Source organism: Myxine glutinosa, chromosome 1 (genome assembly GCF_964187855.1).
Source record: "Myxine glutinosa chromosome 1, kmMyxGlut1.1, whole genome shotgun sequence".
Classification (NCBI taxonomy): Eukaryota; Metazoa; Chordata; class Myxini; order Myxiniformes; family Myxinidae; genus Myxine; species Myxine glutinosa.
The window spans coordinates 203984105-204005826 of NC_136261.1; the positions used below are offsets into that span (position 1 = coordinate 203984105).

At 50.1% G+C, this 21722-nt stretch overlaps 1 protein-coding gene across 3 annotated transcripts in view; it reads left to right on the forward strand.

Moving 5' to 3' along the window:
* LOC137419110 (uncharacterized) overlaps positions 1-21722 on the forward strand; it is an 87167-nt gene that overhangs the window by 40112 nt on the left and 25333 nt on the right. The gene's annotated exons all lie outside the window — the stretch shown is intronic.

A 21722-nucleotide genomic window follows, 5' to 3' on the forward strand; every position in this document is an offset into this window, starting at 1 on the left:
CACAAGTTATGTTAAAAGTGAAATTTATGAAATCTGTTTCACCTCAAATAGGTTTGCTTTCCTTTCCCACCAACTTCAGCTGTGTCCTTCCTCTTTGTGCAGTAAAATACTCCGTGCAGCATGTTTTCATTGAAAATTATTCATTCATCATCTCAAAGTACATCTTGTTCACCAAGTGTTGGCTTTTTAGTGTTGCCATATAATATGAGTTCTTGGCTCGTGATGCTGGTTCACCATATCGAAATCCCTCTCCCATGTGTTTGTCCATTGTTTTTGTCCTGCATTTGATAAGTATAAAGATCTTCCATGAGCCGAAGGTCATTGGAAAAGGACCTTTTTGTGGTTGGGATGTTTATTTTCAAAAGATTTTGAGAGTAAAATAGCATAATTAAATTAGCAGTACATGAGTGCAGGTGACATGAGATAGATTAAAAATAAAAATAAATTTTTTTTTTAAACTCTATTTTATTATTTTTTTTAAACCATAACGAAGCAACTTTGTGGCATATAGCTTTTCATCATTGCCATTAACAAAGAGAAATTCCAATGAAAAGTGTAAAAGTATAGCAATGCTGGTCAACCAAAATCATTTTAAGGCATTCCTTCAAGCAGGTGGTACAGCATCATCTCGTTTCACCCATCCCTCACCTCTTTCCTCCCATCCCTTCCAGGAATCTTTTCGATACCCATTAAACTTAACTTAACCCAACCTTCTTACTTGGAGATTACTGTTTGTCTCTGTCTCTCTGTCTCTGTCTTTCTTTCTCTGTCTCTCTCTCTGTCACTCTCTCTCTGTCACTCTCTCTCTGTCACTCTCTCTCTGTCACTCTCTCTCTGTCACTCTCTCTCTGTCACTCTCTCTCTGTCACTCTCTCTCTGTCCCTCTCTCTCTGTCACTCTCTCTCTGTCACTCTCTCTCTGTCACTCTCTCTCTGTCACTCTCTCTCTGTTCCTCTCTCTCTGTCACTCTCTCTCTGTCACTCTCTCTCTGTCACTCTCTCTCTGTTCCTCTCTCTCTGTCACTCTCTCTCTGTCACTCTCTCTCTGTCACTCTCTCTCTGTCACTCTCTCTCTGTCACTCTCTCTCTGTCACTCTCTCTCTGTCACTCTCTCTCTGTCACTCTCTCTCTGTCACTCTCTCTCTGTCACTCTCTCTCTGTCACTCTCTCTCTGTCACCCTCTCTCTGTCACTCTCTCTCTGTTCCTCTCTCTCTGTCACTCTCTCTCTGTCACTCTCTCTCTGTCACTCTCTCTCTGTCACTCTCTCTCTGTCACTCTCTCTCTGTCACTCTCTCTCTGTCACTCTCTCTCTGTCACTCTCTCTCTGTCACTCTCTCTCTGTCACTCTCTCTCTGTCACTCTCTCTCTGTCACTCTCTCTCTGTCACTCTCTCTCTGTCACTCTCTCTCTGTCACTCTCTCTCTGTCACTCTCTCTCTGTCACTCTCTCTCTGTCACTCTCTCCCTGTCTCTCTGTCACTCTCTCCCTGTCTCTCTGTCACTCTCTCCCTGTCTCTCTGTCACTCTCTCCCTGTCTCTCTGTCACTCTCTCCCTGTCTCTCTGTCACTCTCTCCCTGTCTCTGTCACTCTCTCCCTGTCTCTGTCACTCTCTCCCTGTCTCTGTCACTCTCTCCCTGTCTCTGTCACTCTCTCCCTGTCTCTGTCACTCTCTCCCTGTCTCTGTCACTCTCTCCCTGTCTCTGTCACTCTCTCCCTGTCTCTGTCACTCTCTCCCTGTCTCTGTCACTCTCTCCCTGTCTCTGTCACTCTCTCCCTGTCTCTGTCACTCTCTCCCTGTCTCTGTCACTCTCTCCCTGTCTCTGTCACTCTCTCCCTGTCTCTGTCACTCTCTCCCTGTCTCTGTCACTCTCTCCCTGTCTCTGTCACTCTCTCCCTGTCTCTGTCACTCTCTCCCTGTCTCTGTCACTCTCTCCCTGTCTCTGTCACTCTCTCCCTGTCTCTGTCACTCTCTCCCTGTCTCTGTCACTCTCTCCCTGTCTCTGTGTCTCTGTCACTCTCTCCCTGTCTCTGTCACTCTCTCCCTGTCTCTGTCACTCTCTCCCTGTCTCTGTCACTCTCTCCCTGTCTCTGTCACTCTCTCCCTGTCTCTGTCACTCTCTCCCTGTCTCTGTCACTCTCCCTCTCTGTCTCTCTCCCTCTCTGTCTCTCTCCCTCTCTGTCTCTCTCCCTCTCTGTCTCTCTCCCTCTCTGTCTCTCTCCCTCTCTGTCTCTCTCCCTCTCTGTCTCTCTCCCTCTCAGTCTCTCTCCCTCTCTGTCTCTCTCCCTCTCTGTCTCTCTCCCTCTCTGTCTCTCTCCCTCTCTGTCTCTCTCCCTCTCTGTCTCTCTCCCTCTCTGTCTCTCTCTCTCTCTGTCTCTCTCCCTCTCTGTCTCTCTCCCTCTCTGTCTCTCTCCCTCTCTGTCTCTCTCCCTCTCTGTCTCTCTCCCTCTCTGTCTCTCTCCCTCTCTGTCTCTCTCCCTCTCTGTCTCTCTCCCTCTCTGTCTCTCTCCGTCTGTCTCTCTCCCTCTCTGTCTCTCTCCCTCTCTGTCTCTCTCCCTCTCTGTCTCTCTCCCTCTCTGTCTCTCTCCCTCTCTGTCTCTCTCCCTCTCTGTCTCTCTCCCTCTCTGTCTCTCTCCCTCTCTGTCTCTCTCCCTCTCTGTCTCTCTCCCTCTCTGTCTCTCTCCCTCTCTGTCTCTCTCCCTCTCTGTCTCTCTCCCTCTCTGTCTCTCTCCCTCTCTGTCTCTCTCCCTCTCTGTCTCTCTCCCTCTCTGTCTCTCTCCCTCTCTGTCTCTCTCCCTCTCTGTCTCTCTCCCTCTCTGTCTCTCTCCCTCTCTGTCTCTCTCTCTCTCTGTCTCTCTCCCTCTCTGTCTCTCTCCCTCTCTGTCTCTCTCCCTCTCTGTCTCTCTCCCTCTCTGTCTCTCTCCCTCTCTGTCTCTCTCCGCTCTGTCTCTCTCCCTCTCTGTCTCTCTCCCTCTCTGTCTCTCTCCCTCTCTGTCTCTCTCCCTCTCTGTCTCTCTCCCTCTCTGTCTCTCTCCCTCTCTGTCTCTCTCCCTCTCTGTCTCTCTCCCTCTCTGTCTCTCTCCCTCTCTGTCTCTCTCCCTCTCTGTCTCTCTCCCTCTCTGTCTCTCTCCCTCTCTGTCTCTCTCCCTCTCTGTCTCTCTCCCTCTCTGTCTCTCTCCCTCTCTGTCTCTCTCCCTCTCTGTCTCTCCCTCCCTCTCTCTGTCTCTCTCTCCCTCTCTGTCTCTCTCCCTCTCTCTGTCTCTCTCCCTCTCTCTGTCTCTCTCTCCCTCTCTGTCTCTCTCTCCCTCTCTGTCTCTCTCTCCCTCTCTGTCTCTCTCTCCCTCTCTGTCTCTCTCTCCCTCTATGTCTCTCTCTCCCTCTCTGTCTCTCTCTCCCTCTCTGTCTCTCTCTCCCTCTCTGTCTCTGTCTCTCTCTCCCTCTCTGTCTCTCTCTCCCTCTCCGTCTCTGTCTCTCTCTCCTCTCTGTCTCTCTCTCCCTCTCTGTCTCTCTCTCCCTCTCTGTCTCTCTCTCCCTCTCTGTCTCTCTCTCCCTCTCTGTCTCTCTCTCCCTCTCTGTCTCTCTCTCCCTCTCTGTCTCTCTCTCCCTCTCTGTCTCTCTCTCCTCTCTGTCTCTCTCTCCCTCTCTGTCTCTCTCTCCCTCTCTGTCTCTCTCTCCCTCTCTGTCTCTCTCTCCCTCTCTGTCTCTCTCCCTCTCTGTCTCTCTCCCTCTCTGTCTCTCTCTCTCTCTCTGTCTCTCTCCCTCTCTGTCTCTCTCCCTCTCTGTCTCTCTCCCTCTCTGTCTCTCTCCCTCTCTGTCTCTCTCCCTCTCTGTCTCTCTCCCTCTCTGTCTCTCTCCCTCTCTGTCTCTCTCCCTCTCTGTCTCTCTCCGTCTGTCTCTCTCCCTCTCTGTCTCTCTCCCTCTCTGTCTCTCTCCCTCTCTGTCTCTCTCCCTCTCTGTCTCTCTCCCTCTCTGTCTCTCTCCCTCTCTGTCTCTCTCCCTCTCTGTCTCTCTCCCTCTCTGTCTCTCTCCCTCTCTGTCTCTCTCCCTCTCTGTCTCTCTCCCTCTCTGTCTCTCTCCCTCTCTGTCTCTCTCCCTCTCTGTCTCTCTCCCTCTCTGTCTCTCTCCCTCTCTGTCTCTCTCCCTCTCTGTCTCTCTCCCTCTCTGTCTCTCTCCCTCTCTGTCTCTCTCCCTCTCTGTCTCTCTCCCTCTCTGTCTCTCTCCCTCTCTGTCTCTCTCCCTCTCTGTCTCTCTCCCTCTCTGTCTCTCTCTCTCTCTCTGTCTCTCTCCCTCTCTGTCTCTCTCCCTCTCTGTCTCTCTCCCTCTCTGTCTCTCTCCCTCTCTGTCTCTCTCCCTCTCTGTCTCTCTCCCTCTCTGTCTCTCTCCGTCTGTCTCTCTCCCTCTCTGTCTCTCTCCCTCTCTGTCTCTCTCCCTCTCTGTCTCTCTCCCTCTCTGTCTCTCTCCCTCTCTGTCTCTCTCCCTCTCTGTCTCTCTCCCTCTCTGTCTCTCTCCCTCTCTGTCTCTCTCCCTCTCTGTCTCTCTCCCTCTCTGTCTCTCTCCCTCTCTGTCTCTCTCCCTCTCTGTCTCTCTCCCTCTCTGTCTCTCTCCCTCTCTGTCTCTCTCCCTCTCTGTCTCTCTCCCTCTCTGTCTCTCTCCCTCTCTGTCTCTCTCCCTCTCTGTCTCTCTCCGTCTGTCTCTCTCCCTCTCTGTCTCTCTCCCTCTCTGTCTCTCTCCCTCTCTGTCTCTCTCCCTCTCTGTCTCTCTCCCTCTCTGTCTCTCTCCCTCTCTGTCTCTCTCCCTCTCTGTCTCTCTCCCTCTCTGTCTCTCTCCCTCTCTGTCTCTCTCCCTCTCTGTCTCTCTCCCTCTCTGTCTCTCTCCCTCTCTGTCTCTCTCCCTCTCTGTCTCTCCCTCCCTCTCTCTCTGTCTCTCTCTCCCTCTCTGTCTCTCTCCCTCTCTCTGTCTCTCTCCCTCTCTCTGTCTCTCTCTCCCTCTCTGTCCCTCTCTGTCTCTCTCCCTCTCTGTCTCTCTCCCTCTCTGTCTCTCTCCCTCTCTGTCTCTCTCCCTCTCTGTCTCTCTCCCTCTCTGTCTCTCTCCCTCTCTGTCTCTCTCCCTCTCTGTCTCTCTCCCTCTCTGTCTCTCTCCCTCTCTGTCTCTCTCCCTCTCTGTCTCTCTCCCTCTCTGTCTCTCTCTCTCTCTCTGTCTCTCTCCCTCTCTGTCTCTCTCCCTCTCTGTCTCTCTCCCTCTCTGTCTCTCTCCCTCTCTGTCTCTCTCCCTCTCTGTCTCTCTCCCTCTCTGTCTCTCTCCCTCTCTGTCTCTCTCGTCTGTCTCTCTCCCTCTCTGTCTCTCTCCCTCTCTGTCTCTCTCCCTCTCTGTCTCTCTCCCTCTCTGTCTCTCTCCCTCTCTGTCTCTCTCCCTCTCTGTCTCTCTCCCTCTCTGTCTCTCTCCCTCTCTGTCTCTCTCCCTCTCTGTCTCTCTCCCTCTCTGTCTCTCTCCCTCTCTGTCTCTCTCCCTCTCTGTCTCTCTCCCTCTCTGTCTCTCTCCCTCTCTGTCTCTCTCCCTCTCTGTCTCTCTCCCTCTCTGTCTCTCCCTCCCTCTCTCTGTCTCTCTCTCCCTCTCTGTCTCTCTCCCTCTCTCTGTCTCTCTCCCTCTCTCTGTCTCTCTCTCCCTCTCTGTCTCTCTCTCCCTCTCTGTCTCTCTCTCCCTCTCTGTCTCTCTCTCCCTCTCTGTCTCTCTCTCCCTCTATGTCTCTCTCCCTCTATGTCTCTCTCTCCCTCTCTGTCTCTCTCTCCCTCTCTGTCTCTCTCTCCCTCTCTGTCTCTGTCTCTCTCTCCCTCTCTGTCTCTCTCTCCCTCTCCGTCTCTGTCTCTCTCTCCCTCTCTGTCTCTGTCTCTCTCTCCCTCTCTGTCTCTCTCTCCCTCTCCGTCTCTGTCTCTCTCTCCCTCTCTGTCTCTCTCTCCCTCTCTGTCTCTCTCTCCCTCTCTGTCTCTCTCTCCCTCTCTGTCTCTCTCTCCCTCTCTGTCTCTCTCTCCTCTCTGTCTCTCTCTCCCTCTCTGTCTCTCTCTCCCTCTCTGTCTCTCTCTCCCTCTCTGTCTCTCTCTCCCTCTCTGTCTCTCTCTCCCTCTCTGTCTCTCTCTCCCTCTCTGTCTCTCTCTCCCTCTCTGTCTCTCTCCCTCTCTGTCTCTCTCCCTCTCTGTCTCTCTCTCTCTCTGTCTCTCTCCCTCTCTGTCTCTCTCCCTCTCTGTCTCTCTCCCTCTCTGTCTCTCTCCCTCTCTGTCTCTCTCCCTCTCTGTCTCTCTCCCTCTCTGTCTCTCTCCGTCTGTCTGTCTCCCTCTCTGTCTCTCTCCCTCTCTGTCTCTCTCCCTCTCTGTCTCTCTCCCTCTCTGTCTCTCTCCCTCTCTGTCTCTCTCCCTCTCTGTCTCTCTCCCTCTCTGTCTCTCTCCCTCTCTGTCTCTCTCCCTCTCTGTCTCTCTCCCTCTCTGTCTCTCTCCCTCTCTGTCTCTCTCCCTCTCTGTCTCTCTCCCTCTCTGTCTCTCTCCCTCTCTGTCTCTCTCCCTCTCTGTCTCTCCCTCCCTCTCTCTGTCTCTCTCTCCCTCTCTGTCTCTCTCCCTCTCTCTGTCTCTCTCCCTCTCTCTGTCTCTCTCTCCCTCTCTGTCTCTCTCTCCCTCTCTGTCTCTCTCTCCCTCTCTGTCTCTCTCTCCCTCTCTGTCTCTCTCTCCCTCTATGTCTCTCTCTCCCTCTATGTCTCTCTCTCCCTCTCTGTCTCTCTCTCCCTCTCTGTCTCTGTCTCTCTCTCCCTCTCTGTCTCTCTCTCCCTCTCCGTCTCTGTCTCTCTCTCCCTCTCTGTCTCTCTCTCCCTCTCTGTCTCTCTCTCCCTCTCTGTCTCTCTCTCCCTCTCTGTCTCTCTCTCCCTCTCTGTCTCTCTCTCCCTCTCTGTCTCTCTCTCCCTCTCTGTCTCTCTCTCCCTCTCTGTCTCTCTCTCCCTCTCTGTCTCTCTCTCCCTCTCTGTCTCTCTCTCCCTCTCTGTCTCTCTCTCCCTCTCTGTCTCTCTCCCTCTCTGTCTCTCTGTCTCTCTCTCTCTCCCTCTCTGTCTGTCTCTCTCTCCCTCTCTGTCTCTCTCTCCCTCTCTGTCTCTCTCTCCCTCTCTGTCTCTCTCTCCCTCTCTGTCTCTCTCTCTCTCCCTCTCTGTCTCTCTCTCTCTCCCTCTCTGTCTCTCTCTCCCTCTCTGTCTCTCTCTCCCTCTCTGTCTCTCTCTCTCTCCCTCTCTGTCTCTCTCTCCCTCTCTGTCTCTCTCTCTCTCCCTCTCTGTCTCTCTCTCCCTCTCTGTCTCTCTCTCTCTCCCTCTCTGTCTCTCTCCCTCTCCCTCTCTGTCTCTCTCTCCCTCTCTGTCTCTCTCTCTCTCCCTCTCTGTCTCTCTCTCCCTCTCTGTCTCTCTCTCTCTCCCTCTCTGTCTCTCTCTCCCTCTCTGTCTCTCTCTCCCTCTCTGTCTCTCTCTCCCTCTCTGTCTCTCTCTCCCTCTCTGTCTCTCTCTCCCTCTCTGTCTCTCTCTCCCTCTCTGTCTCTCTCTCCCTCTCTGTCTCTCTCTCCCTCTCTGTCTCTCTCTCCCTCTCTGTCTCTCTCTCCCTCTCTGTCTCTCTCTCCCTCTCTGTCTCTCTCTCCCTCTCTGTCTCTCTCTCCCTCTCTGTCTCTCTCTCCCTCTCTGTGCATTTTTCATGCTTTGTGTACCGCCACGGTCAGTATTTTGTCTTTTCACTCTGTTTTCACACTATTCCATGGATTGAGATTTTTCATGCTAAATATATCTGATCATAAGGCCATGGTGCCACTGGGATTAGGTTGTTCTTTGGTATTGTTGCTACCCAAAGGATTGTTGCAGATAAGCGAGTTCAGATCTGATAAGCGTTACAAAAAGTGAGGCTGCACCCCAAATCATGACAATATTATTAAAATTGCAAAATGAAATTCCTTGTCTTGGTGCAACAAAGTACTGTGTATAAATGCTTGGGAGCTTGTAATGGCAGTAATTTAATTGCACCAAGTATTTTTAAAGCATGTGACGAGCACTTTTGTTATTTTCACTCTTGTTTGATTTGCCATTTTGAAAGTTTAATTTCCAATCGTCAGATTTATTCATTTTTTTTAAACCTCGACCTTGTATCGTGAGTATCATACTTGGTAAGTACTACTAATTGTCAGAGTGAGCGAATGTCACTGTTTGCACATTAAGCATGGTTTCCAAGCAAGTGTAGAAATCTTTCAAAAACAGTTGTACAATGTTTTGTTTTCTACACATTATATATTAACAGTGATTGATGTAGGTCTGACATCATACAGTTACATCTAGGCTTTTTTCTGTGTTTGCTGTGTAAATATTGTGACTCGATATTGTCATTTGTTAGCTTGCAGGTACTTTATTGAACATATTTTATGATGAAATTGTTTGTACCAGTGGAAATTCCCATCAAGGATGGGTGATGGTGATGGGGTGGAATGACATTTTATAGGATGGGAGGGACATATGGCAACAGCAACAACAATCCTGTGATGAACTAATAAAAGGATAAATCTACAACAACGATGCTGGGATAGTTGAGCATGGAGCACCGCCCACCCCCCCAAAAAAAAAAGAAGCCCTTCCTCCCCCTTCCCCGCATCCCTTCATCTCACCACCCTGAATCTCCACGACAAGGATGTATTTTTTTAAACCCCTAGAATTGTGTACAACCACGTGAATCACCACGAGGTGTACCCCTTGTGTACAACCACGAGTTTTCAACTCATTCCATCTAGAAATTTAGAAATTCATCAAGTCAACCAAAGCCATAATTCTCTAAATATATATTATTGATGCTGATGCAGGTAGGTCTGTTGAGTTCTTTACTTTTTCAAAGGGATGTAAAGCATGATGATTTCAAATATTCTGCTTCTTGAAATAACTTTGTCATAAGAATGATGGTTACCATGGCAATAAAGAATTGAGTGACTTGCCATGGCATGAAAGAATGGACTGACCTTTACCGTGGTGGGAATGAATGGACACCTTTACCGTGGCGAGAAAGAATGGACTGACCTTGACTGTTGAGGGAGAGAATGGACACCTTTACCATGGCCGGAAAGAATGGACTGACCTTTACCATGGCGGGAAATAATGGAATGACCTTTACCGTGGCGGGAAAGAATGGACTGGCCTGTACCATGGTGGGAGTGAATGGACTGACATACCATGGCGGGAAAGAATGGGCTGGACTTTACCGTGGCAGGAAAGAACAATTGGGGGATGGGAGGGGGTGGAAGAAGAGCCCTGCAATTGAGTCTCTTCAATCAAGTCAACACCTCGCTGTAGAATACGGTACATAGTGGTTGGGAGGGTGGTAAGGGGGTACACAACTGGCAGATAATTGCGATGGTATTGGAATGAGGTGGCTGGAGAAGACATGTCGACAACGATCATACTACGAAGAGGGTGATGTGTGCTATGAAAGTGTAAGTCTGATGGCATCAGCATTTTGCAAAACGGATTATTTTGGCTTTCCATAACGTGCATTGCAGCACACTTGCAGCCAAGTTCACCTCCAGATTTGGATGCCTTCTTCTCATTCTTACAAACTCCCCCTTGCTTCTTTGCCTTCAGTGGTGGGAAAGGTAGGTGTTGGAGACATTGATTAAGGAATGGATAGGGAAACATTTGAATGACTCGTGGGCCCGTTTGTCCATTGAACCAAATCCTGATTGGTCTTCAGGACCTTGCAACATAGGAGATCGCGTTGAACAATTTAGAGTTCTATGAAGTGGTTTGTTTGGATGGATGAGGGAAGTGTAGTGGATGTATTTGTATCTTGACTTTCAGAAGGCTTTTGAGCAGGTACCACATAGGAGGTTGTTGGTCAAGATTACGGCTTGTGGTGTACCTCGTCGGGTAGCAACAGCCGAGGCCAAAGATATTGGCACCCTTGGACTTTTTTTTTCAAATAACTCAATTTTCTTTAAAAAATAAGTTGAAATTGACAAAAGTATTTGGTCTCCACAATTCTTTATTTCACTTAATATTACAGAACTTTTGTTTTTGATTCAGAACTTAATATATCCTTTTAAATCAGAAAATAAAAAGAAATGGCATTGACAAAATTATTGACACCGAGACTTAATATTTGGTATCACAGACTTTGGACAAAATAACTGCAGTCAAGCGCTTCCTATAGCCATGAATGAGCTTCCGACACCTCTCTGGCAGTTTGGCCCACTCTTCTTGTGCAAACTGCTCCAGTTCTCCCAGATTTGAAGGGTGTCTTCTCCCAACTGCTGTTTTCAGATCTCCCCACAGGTGTTCAATGGGATTTAGATCTGGACTCATTGCTGGCCACTTCAGAACAGTCCAGAGTTTTGTCTTGAACCATTCCTGGGTGCTTTTTGAAGTGCGTTTGGGGTCATTGTCCTGCTGCAAGACCCATGACCTTTGACGGAGACCCAGCTTGAACATTGCGCTCCAAAATGTCTTGGTAATCTCCTGATTTCATGATACTATGCACACATTCAAGGCACCCAGTGCCAGAGGCAGCACAGCAACCACAAAACATCACTGAGCCTCCTTCATGTTTGACTGTGGGGAAGGTGTTCTTCTCTTTGAATGCTTCATTTTGTTTTCTGTAAACATAGAAATGATGTGCTTCAACAACAAAAAAAAAGCTTTAATTTGGTCATCTGTCCACAGGACATTCTCCCAGAAGGATTTTGTCTTGTTCAGGTGTGTTTGGCAAACTCCAGTCGGGCTTTCTTATGTCTGTCTCTCTCATCAGTGGGGTCCTCCTGGGTCTCCTACCATATAACCCCCTTTCATCGAGTTGGAAATAGATGGTTCGAGTTGAAACTGTCGTACCTTGTGTCTGAATGTCAGCTTGAATCTGTTTGGCAATTGATCAAGGTGTTTTCTCCACCATTCGCACAATCCTTTGCTGCATTCTTCGATCAAGTTTTCTCTTGCGGCCATGTCCAGGGAAGTTGGCTACAGTGCCATGGCCTTAAACTTCCTGATAACATTGTGTACGGTTGACACAGGAACATCAAGGTCTCTGGAGATGGACTTGTAGCCTTGAGATTGTCCATGCTTGGCTACAATCTTGTGTCTGATCTCCTCAGATATTTCTCTGGTTTTCTTTCTTTTCTCCATGCTCATTGCGGTACACACAGTGACACAAAACAGCAGAATGACTCCTTTTCTTCATTCAAACTGGTTGAGTGAGTGATTTTTATGTTGCAGGCACCTGCATCTCACCACAGGTGAGTTCAATTCCAAAGTAAAAGAGAATCACCTGCTTGAAAATCTAATTATTTCTAACAACTTGTGAGAGATTCCAATAATATTGTCCGGGCCATTTTATGATTTCTGTGTGGAATGAGCTAAGATTTCGTATTTTTTTTTTCAGCTTTTTTTGTTTTGTTCGACTGCAAACCAAAGAAATACATTTGTGGATACCAAAATATATTTTTATTTCAACAATTTTTTGGAAGAAATGGTGCATTATTTGAAAAACAAGTCCAAAAAGTTTTAATTAAAACAAAAGCCGCGTCGATGTTACACAATGCCTAGATGCAGCTGTGCCTATAACGTCGATGTTATAGGCACAGGACATTCCTATTGATTCGATTACTTGATGTTATTTTTGTGCAAAGTGAAAATATATCTCAGCAATTTCCCGTGTGTGGCGACGAATTTTTAATATATCTCGGCATTTTCCCGTCTGTTATTTCAGGCGGTGTATGACTGACCATGCCGCGATTTTAAAAATATATATCTCGGCAATTTCCCGTGTGTGGCGACACGTGAACGAAGCTATGCTCCTTTCTCCACATTATTGTGACGACGTATAAATTAAATATTTCATCGTGACGATTGTCATCAAATGGACGAATTTTTAATATATCTCGGCATTTTCCCGTCTGTTATTTCGGGCGGTGTATGACTGACCATGCCGCGATTTAAAATATATATATATATCTCAATGGACTTGAAGTTACAGGCCTTTGAGAATTCATTTCGTTCTATAAAGGGCAACTTTCATCGGATTTTCTTCCAGTTTTTTTTCAACCGAGTCTAAAACTATGTTAGCGACTGTGAAAAATGAAATGATATATCGAATTTGATTTCAAATAAAACTGTGTGAGAGAGGAAGAGACCACGGGCCTACAAAACAGGCCTCAAAGCTATGCGAGTTAATAAAATGGTGGATATTTGTTTATATGAAGGCTCTCCCAGAATGGGTGGAGCTATGGTTCCCAGAATGGGTGGAGCTTTGAGGTTTTGTCTTCTCTGCAAGAACAAGAAGAAGAAGAACAACAACAACAGCAGAGGGCACTCTATGAGCAGCGTCTGCGACGCGGCTAAAAATGCAAGGGTGCCAATATTTTTGGCCACGACAGTAACTGAATTGGAAACTGGCTTAGTGAAGAAGTAAAGTGTGGCTGTGTATGGGAGGATGTCATGCTGGGAGAATGTCGTAGTAGTGGTACTGGTACCTCAGGGATTACCATTATTATTCATAATTTACATCAATGATTTGGACAGTGGTGTTGGGTCTGCTTTCTGAAGTTTCAAATGACACCAAGGTTGGATGTAAGGCATATAGCAGAGGGGGCGGTGATCAGATTCAGGAAGGTCTAGATAATTTCATCGATTGGATGGGCTGAAGGGATGGCATAGAGGCTCACCTCTGTTGCTGTCGAGCCTGTGTTTGAATCCTGACCCAACTTTGAGCTGTCGTGTGTGTGTGTGTGTGTGTGTGTGTGTGTGTGTGTGTGTGTGTGTGTGTGTGTGTGTGTGTGTGTGTGTGTGTGTGTGTGTGTCTCATCCTCGGGTGGATGTTAAACTAGTTTCCTGTCTGCCAGCATTGATTGGTGGATGTTAAAGATCACACGATGTCTTTTGCAAAGTCAATGTGCTATCGCTAGCACCATGAACAAATTCCAAATTCCTGCCCGAACCAGCAGAGGGCATTGCATCAGCAGCATCGCTGTGTTTTTATCCAATGATGCTCCCCTGCAGCCTTGTGCTGCATACGAACGAATGAATATATTGGGTAAAGGATTGGCAGATGCAGTTTATCATATAGAAATGTAAGGTGCTGGGGATTAGTCGGTATAATGAAAATGGAGATTAAATGATGCAGTGGACAACCTTGGACATGGGAGATCTGTGGTTGGTAATTTATACGGGAGGTAAGCATACAGAGCAGTGGCAGATAGCTATAGTTAAAACGACCCAGTCTTAGCTTGTATTCGTCGGGGAGTAAATTATTCATCAAGAGGTCATTTTAACACTGCGGGAATTTAGAGGCCCCATCTCGATTATTGGGTACAGTCTTGGACATCATATTTGAAGAAAGATACAGCTGCCATAAAGAGAGGTCAGTGTAGGGTTACTCGGTTGATTCAGGGTTAGCTGGACTAAGCAATGAGGAACGGTTGAAAGAGACAGGACTTTATACATTAGAAAGGAGGCGATTTCATGGGGATCTGATTGAGATGTTTAAGATAATTAAGTGTGTGGAAAAGATATGTGCAGTGGAGTTTTTTTTTAGTTTTTTTTTTTCAGCAGAGTGGACATTGCTAGGACAAAGGGGGCACAGCCTGAGCGTATACAACGAGTTGGGGCAGTTTTAATGCAGGGATCTCTGGAGAGTTGTTGATGCGTGGAATGGTCTTCCAGGAAAAGGAGTGGCAGTGGAGGGGGTGGATAAGTTTAAATGGGATTTTGGATAGGATTGGCTTGGAGTTAGAGGGGTATTGGGAATATTGGCTTGTGAGGATGGAAGGTAGGTAGCTTATATGTGGATGTGTGATGATAATACTGCAGTTGGTGTAGCGCAGGCATGATTGGCCGAATGGGCTTCTCCTACACAGTAGTTCCTTGTGTGCACATATGCAGCCTCAGTGAGATGAACTTGCATGCCCCAGTTCTGCATGAGAGAAGGAAGAAACTCGATCACCAAACACAAATAAAATTTGTCGTTTGGTTTCCATCCCTCGGCTCGCTTTCGCTATCTATAATCCGTCTTATTTACACCTCACAAGCAAAACGATGCATCTGACGCCTTTGCCCAAAACGAACATGGCATCCCCAAGCCACAAAGCAAACCACAATGCGAGAAAAATCGTGATAATAGGATGAAAATCCTGTTCTGTGTGTATATATATATATATATATATATATATATATATATATATATATATGTATATAATTATATATATATTGTTGCGGATATGAGGACTGTATTTTTTTTGATTGTGTGCTTTATTATTATTATTATTGTTATTCTGCGCCTCCTGCCTCCGGAGCTGTGTAAAGGTCAAAGGGCGTCCCATAATTAGTCCATAAAGCATCCACACCACAGCTAATCATAGAATACCCCTGTTCAACAGTTATATCTTATTATGTGTTTTAGGGTAAGGCTGTGTCTCCCATTAATTGAAATACTCCATTGCACCAGTGAAAGAGATAGATTCCCTTCATTCCCACTCCCAAAACTTCCATTCCCCCTTTTCGTCAATTGCCATTCGCATTGCCAACTGCATTTTGGGCGGTTTTCTCTTCATCCGCCATTGACCACGAGGCAGGGTTGGGGAAGAAAGGCGGGTCCCCACATCGTCATAGAGGGGAGGAGTGAGTCAGCCCCACTCAACCAACCACGAACAAGGGGTTGGACTTGGAGAGGGTGTGGAAAGAAACATCGAGGAGGTTCGCGAAGGTTGAGGGGTGGGGCCTATATAACCCACGGCAGGGCGTTTCACAAGCGGCAGAAGGGAGATGAGCTTTTACCGAAACTGTGAGAGAAGTCCAGAGTTGAGCTGCAGATCGAGCCACCGAAACTGCAGCCACAGCAGCGTGAGGCCTGGACGGCAGTTTGGAGCAGGGCCGCGAAGGGGCGGCGGCTGCCCAACGAGTCGATCGGGGCAGGACTAGTTGGACCTCCCTATCCCGCCAGCCATCCATCTCCCGCCAGTCCTATCATCATTCCCTGTGTAAGTGTGCTCGTAGTCTGTCTTTTGTCTTGTCCCTGGGTAGTAACAATAAGTCTGTATAAGCTAGTATTTTCACTGTGTCACCTGCGTCTCATGTGCTTGTAAATAAACGTGACTGCTGTCTTTTTGCTTATGTGTGTGAATAGTAAATAAATTTAGTAGTATTTCCAAACCTTTCTTTGCCTTCGTTTTCCTCTTTGCATTCGGTCGCTTTAGAGTTTTCCATATTGGGCAGCCGCGGTGCGATACGGCCAACGTTTGGGTGGAATCGGGTTCTAGTCGGGGAATAACTGTTCGGTCGCGGCAACACCACCGCTCGGTAAAATAACATCTTTAACCGCGTCCGCAACAATTGGTTGTCAGGAGTTGGGATTCGAACCTGGGACTAAATTTATTTAGCCCAAATTTTGGACACCAATTGTGTTATTACCGTAACAATTGGTGTCTGGGAGTGAGATACGGACCCAAAGCGTGCTTAACGCGCTCAAAATTACAAGCTGCTGGAAATTTGTGTTTTACAAAAACCCGAATTTTGAAATCGTGCCATGGCTGGTCAAGGCGATCGGATGCCGGTGGGAGAGATAGACGGGGTGGAATTGACCCAGGACCTAGGGGAAATGTATGTGGATGAAAGAGAGGAGGAGAACATTGGCAATGTGGTTGAGGGGGTATCAGACGCGCAAAATGGCGCTCTCGCGCACGAGGTTTCAGGCTTGCAAAAAGGCGCCTCGCACGAGCGCGCGGTAGCCGAGCCCGCTGTATCAGCGGGCTTTAACATGCAGCCGATTGACATGCAGGCCCTCATTGCGCAGCTACAGGCAGCTGTACAGATGAGTATGGGAGACCAAATTGGAGGTTTGAAACACAGTATGGAGCAAATGGGGAACCGGATGGATGCTCAGAGTGAGCAAATGAGGGCTCAGAGTGAGCAATTGGGGGTAATGGGGGGCAAAATGGGCGAAATGTGGGAAATGGGGGAACGTCTAGAAGCTAAATTTGAGGGGTTAGACAACGGGATAAAAGAGGTAAAGAATGGGTTAACGGGGGTGGAAAATAGAATGGCTGCCCAGGAGAATCAGTTAGAGGGGGTGAAAATGGGTTAATGGGGTTAGAAAATAGGATGGAAGACAAATTGCGGGAAATAGGGGAGCAATCCGCCCGGGAAATCGAACAGATGGGGAACCAGATAGAGGAGGTGAAAATCGGGTTAGAAAGTAAATTGGATGCTCAGAGGGATGAATTGGGACAGATGAGGGTAGCATCGACAAAAGAGAGGGAGGAGATGAAAGAGGAGATACGACGAGGTGTAAGTGAGGAGGTCTCGGGGGTACGCGAGGAGGTAAAGCGAGGTGAAAAGCGTATAGAGAAAGAGGTGAGGAATAATACGGCTAGGTTACAGGGGGGAATAGAGGGTCTGACGAAGGGAGTAGAACAGTTGACAGTGGGACAAAAGGAACTAGTGGACCAAGTGGAAAAGAACACGGCAATAATCGGGGGGTTAAAAGCGACACAAAAAGACATTAAGAACGAATTAATAGCGACACAGAAGGAATGTCAGATGGTACATGAGGGGTTGTCGAAGAAGTTGGAAGAGGTGACAGAAGTAATGGAGACGAAGGACCGAGAGGTGAGGATGCACATAGAAACGGTTAAGGTGGCGTTAGAGGAAGAGATAGAGGGGGCGCACCGTGAGATGAAGGAAGTAAAGGAAAAATTAGAGGAGGTGGAAGAAGGGGTGAGTGAAATTAAGAAGAGACGAAGGGAAACTAAAAAGGAAATAAAGGAGGAGGTGATGGAATTGGTACAAGGTCTGTGCTCGAATCGTGATGAGGTGCTCACTAACCAAATAAAGAGTTTGCAGGTGGCAGAGGAGGTGCGGAGACGAGGTGTCAAGGTGAGTGGCGATATATTCGGAAATGTATATGATGTGAGGGAAGCTTCAGTCGGCTTGGGGGTTGATTTAGACCCGGGTGTTCGTGAGGGACCAATGGTGAGGTGTATGACTGGTCCGGAGTGTGTGGAAAGAGGAGGTGTACAAGGAGGTCTGGCTATGGGGAGTGAGGGGGGTGCTGGTGAGCAGGAATGTGCGGGTATGGAGTGGGTAGCGGGTTGTGGCAGGGCGACCCAGGCATCGACACCACGGGGGGTAGTGTTTGGAGGAACGGGGGACGCGTGGGAGACCCCCGGGAATAGCGTACTGTGGGAGCCCGAGCGGTTTGGTCCCGCGTTGATCCCGCAGGGAGTGACGCGCGGGGTCCGACCTTCGGGCGCCCACAAAGTCCCACTCGCGCCGTATGACGGCAAGAGTGATTTGAGGGCGTACCTGGCACAGTTTGAGTACGTGTGTAAAGGCAACGGTTGGAATCCGGACGAAGGTGGAGTACACCTGGTAGGGGCACTGTGCGGTGCGGCGGCGGAGGTGCTGACAGCTTTACCACCGGGTGCTCTCACCCTGCCAGCTCTCCGTGCGGCTTTAATAAACCGTTTCGGTATCGAGCAGCAAAGCGAGCTTGTTAAAGCTCAACTTGCGCAGCGAAAACGCAAGCCCCAGGAGACCATCGGGGAACTTGGCCACGATATTCGCTGCACAGTAGGGATTGCACACGCGGACATGGCAGCGAGTTCCCAGGAAAGCCTGACGCTGGATCACTTTATTCAGGCCCTTCCGGATCTGGAGCTCCGACAACAGCTCACCATGTGGCGCCCGCAGACCATGAGTCAGGCGGCCGACGCTGCAGCCCGTTGGGAAGCAGCGAGGCCCCTGGCCCGGGGAGGCGAGCGCCATGCAGTGGCGGTGCGTCAGGTGGGGCCCGAGTTGGGGGGCGGCCCCCTAAGGGGGCCCGCCCCCGACGGGGGCCCTGACCTGGAGAGCATGGTTCGGAGGCTGGTGGATCGGCGTCTAGCGGGACCTGGACCATGGCAGGCGGCCCCAGTAGTGGCCCCCGGTAGTCCCCGACAGAGTACCCCAATTCGGACATACAGGGGGGGGGGAATTTGGAATACCGGAGGCAAGCACCTTACCAGGTGAGGTGCTATAATTGTGCTCGGATGGGTCACCGTGCGTGGGAGTGTCGAGCTCCGTGCCGGGACGTTCCCCGCCAACCGATGCCCTCAACTCCGCCCCGTATCGATCGGCCTAGCCGACCTCAGACACTCCCCCCCCCCCCCCCCCCCCCCCCCGCCAGGGCCCGGGAAACTAGAACGTGCCGGGCATGCAGGGCGGTGTTCGGCAGTAGGGGATGGGGAGAAGCCCTCGTTGACGCGACAGGTCATTCATTGTGGCCAAATTGGAACGGGTAGTTTGACAATTCGGTGCAAAATTGCCGGCGTGGGGGTAGACGCCGTGGTGGACACGGGAGCCAGCGCCACGATCATCAGCCCCGTGGTCCTTAATTCGAGTGCAGACGGCTAGGGTAAAATCCAGCGTCTGGAAAATCATAGCTTGCAGCTGGCTACCGGGGCAACGGCTCCGATCATAGGGCGTGGTTTTGTGACCCTCCAGTTGGGATCGGTAAAGCAAGAGATAGAGGTTTGGGTGGCGGGGGTGTGCGACCCGTGCTTAATAGGGTTGGATTTGTTGACTGCCGGCGGTTGTAAAATCGACTTGGGCCGGGGGATCCTGCAATGGGGGGTGGAGGAGCTACCATTGGAGGGGGTGAGCACGGCCGAGAGGGTGGAGCTGGAGGCTCCTGAGGCCGTGACCATCCCTCCGGGGGCCGAGGCCGTAGTGCCGGCCCGATGGTTAGCCCGCCCGACATGGCAGGAATCCTGCGGCCTGGTCGAACCGGTGGCAGCGCGATCCATACCTGGTTTAATCGTGGGCCGCACCCTTGTAAAAACGGACGGACCGGTAGTGGCCGTCCGAGTAATTAATATTAGCACAGAACCACGCACTATAGTAAGGGGCACGAAGATAGCTGGCTGCACCCCATTTAGAGAAGTCGCGTCAGTGAGGGGCGAGAACATCCAGCCGAGCCGGCCCCAGGGGGAGCCTTCAATAAGTTCTAGGAATTGGCCCGATCCCATTTGCGAGATGGTAAATCGTAGTAGTGTCGAGTTGGGAGGTACCCAGAGGGAGGCCTTACACAAACTGGTTGGGTCCCATTTGGACCTCTTCTCCTTGTCCACCGAGGATATTGGACGTACGGGCCTGGTGAAACATCAGATCCACACCGGTGAGGCCCGGCCTATTCGTCAGGCCGCCCGACGGCTCCCCTGGAGCAAGAGGGCGGAAGCTGATGAGCAGGTTGAAAAAATGCTCGACGCAGGCGTGATCGAGCCCTCGGGAAGTCCTTGGATGTCACCTGTTGTGCTGGTCAAAAAGAAGGATGGGACCACGCGGTTCTGCGTGGACTATCACCAGCTAAACAACGTGACACTCAAGGACTCATATCCCCTGCCAAGGATTGATGACACCCTCGATGCCGTTGCGGGCTCAAATTGGTTCACAACTTTGGACCTCAAGAGTGGGTATTGGCAGGTGGAGATGGATCGGACAGGGAAGGAGAAAACGGCATTTTCCACAGGTAAGGGGCTGTATCAGTTCACTGTGATGCCGTTTGGTTTGTGTAACGCCCCCGCCACCTTTGAGAGATTAATGGAGCATGTGCTAGGCGGCATGCCATGGCAATCATGCCTGGTATACCTGGATGACGTCCTGGTACATGCCAAGACCTTCCCCCAGGCGTTAGCTAATTTGGACCAGGTGTTCGGGTGCCTCAGACAGGCAGGGTTAAAGCTGAACCCGAGTAAGTGCACTTTGTTTGCAAGAGAGGTGGCCTATCTAGGTCACGTGATCGGCTGCGAGGGGGTAAAAACGGACCCAGACAAAATTAAAGCGGTAGAGGAGTGGCCCGCACCACGTACCATCAAAGAGGTGCGGGGATTCTTAGGACTCTGCTCCTACTACCGGCGCTTTGTGGCGAAATTTGCGGAGTTGGCCCGTCCCCTCCACCGGCTTACGGAGAAGGGGACGCGATTTAATTGGACGCGGGAGTGCCACGAGGCCTTCCAAAAATTGAAGGGGTGTCTAACATCCGCACCCCTTCTAGCTTACCCCACTAGCAACGGGGCATTTACCCTGGACACGGATGCGAGCCAGGAAGGATTGGGCGCAGTTTTGTCTCAGACACAGGAGGGCGTGGATAGAGTGATTGGTTACTATAGTTACTTTGGTTACTTATTTGGTTACTTTGGTTACTATAGTTACTTATTGGTTATTATAGGTTACTGGTAGGCTTCCACCTTCCACCTTCCACCTACCACCTTTTTGGCCTTAAGTAGGCCCGAGCGAAATTATTGTCACTCGCAAAGAGTTATTGGCTATGCTGGCTGCCATGAACCATTTCCACCCGTACTTGTACGGGCGGAAATTTTTGGTTAGAACTGACCATTCCTCCTTGCAATGGCTCCTTCGGTTCAAGGAACCGGAGGGCCAAATTGCAAGGTGGTTGGAAAAGTTGCAGCAGTACGATTTTGATGTGTCCCATAGGGCCGGGAAGGCCCATGGTAATGCGGACGCACTCTCTCGGCATCCTTGTCTGGGAGAAAACTGCAAATTTTGTGCGAGACACGAGGAGAGGGAGCAATTGGGCGATTCTGCCCCGATTCTCGTCGTCCGGGCAACCCGGGTGAGAGGGCCAATTTTGCCACTAACCGCGGACGAGGAATTTGGAGATTTGGCTTGGAGCATGGCCCAGCAGGAGGATCCTGTCCTGGGGCCGGTGTTCAATTGGGTCAAATTGGGGCAAAGACCAAAGGGGGAAGAGGTCACCCCCCTCGGGGCGCAAACAAAGGCGTATTGGGCTCAGTGGCAGACCCTGGAGTTGAAAGGCAACATCTTATATCGCAAGTGGGTGGAGGTTCCCTCTGATAGAACTTCCTGGCTGGTGATAGTCCCTGACAAATTCAAGAACGTCATATTACAACAGGTGCATGGTGCCCGCTCCGGCGGCCATTTGGGCAGGATAAAGACAATATCTCGGGTCCGCCGGAGGTTCTATTGGGTGAATATGGGGCGCGACATACAGGACTGGTGTCGGAGATGCGACGCCTGTTCTGCCAAAAAGGGACCAGCACGGAGGATGAGGGCCCCCCTTCAATTACATCAGGTGGGGGCCCCCCTTGAGCGGGTGGCTATGGATATTCTAGGACCGCTGCCCCGCACCCGCCAAGGTAATAAGTATATCCTCGTTGTAATGGACTATTTCACCAAGTGGCCGGAGGCCTACGCCCTCCCCAACCAAGAAGCCGGGGTTGTGGCGCAGGCCTTCGTAGAAGGATTTGTATGTCGGCACGGGATTCCACAGGAGCTGCACACCGATCAGGGTCGAAATTTTGAAAGTCAATTGCTAAAAGATGTGTGTAGACTCCTGTCAATTCGGAAAACCAGGACCACGCCCTTGCGGCCACAATCTGACGGGATGGTGGAAAGGTTCAATCGAACATTGATCCAACAACTGGCATTGTTCACCACCACCCGTCAGGATGACTGGGACGAACATCTCCCGTACCTGTTGATGGCCTACCGAACTAGCCAGCACGGGGCCACCGCATGCAGTCCAGCGTTGCTTATGTATGGGCGGGAGTTATGGGCTCCCGCCGACTTGCTATGCGGTCCCGTGCCAGACACCACGGATACACCGCCGAGGGAGGGTTACGCACGTCACCTGGAGGAAGGCATGGAGCGGGTCCATGCCTTCGCCCGCCGCCAGCTCCA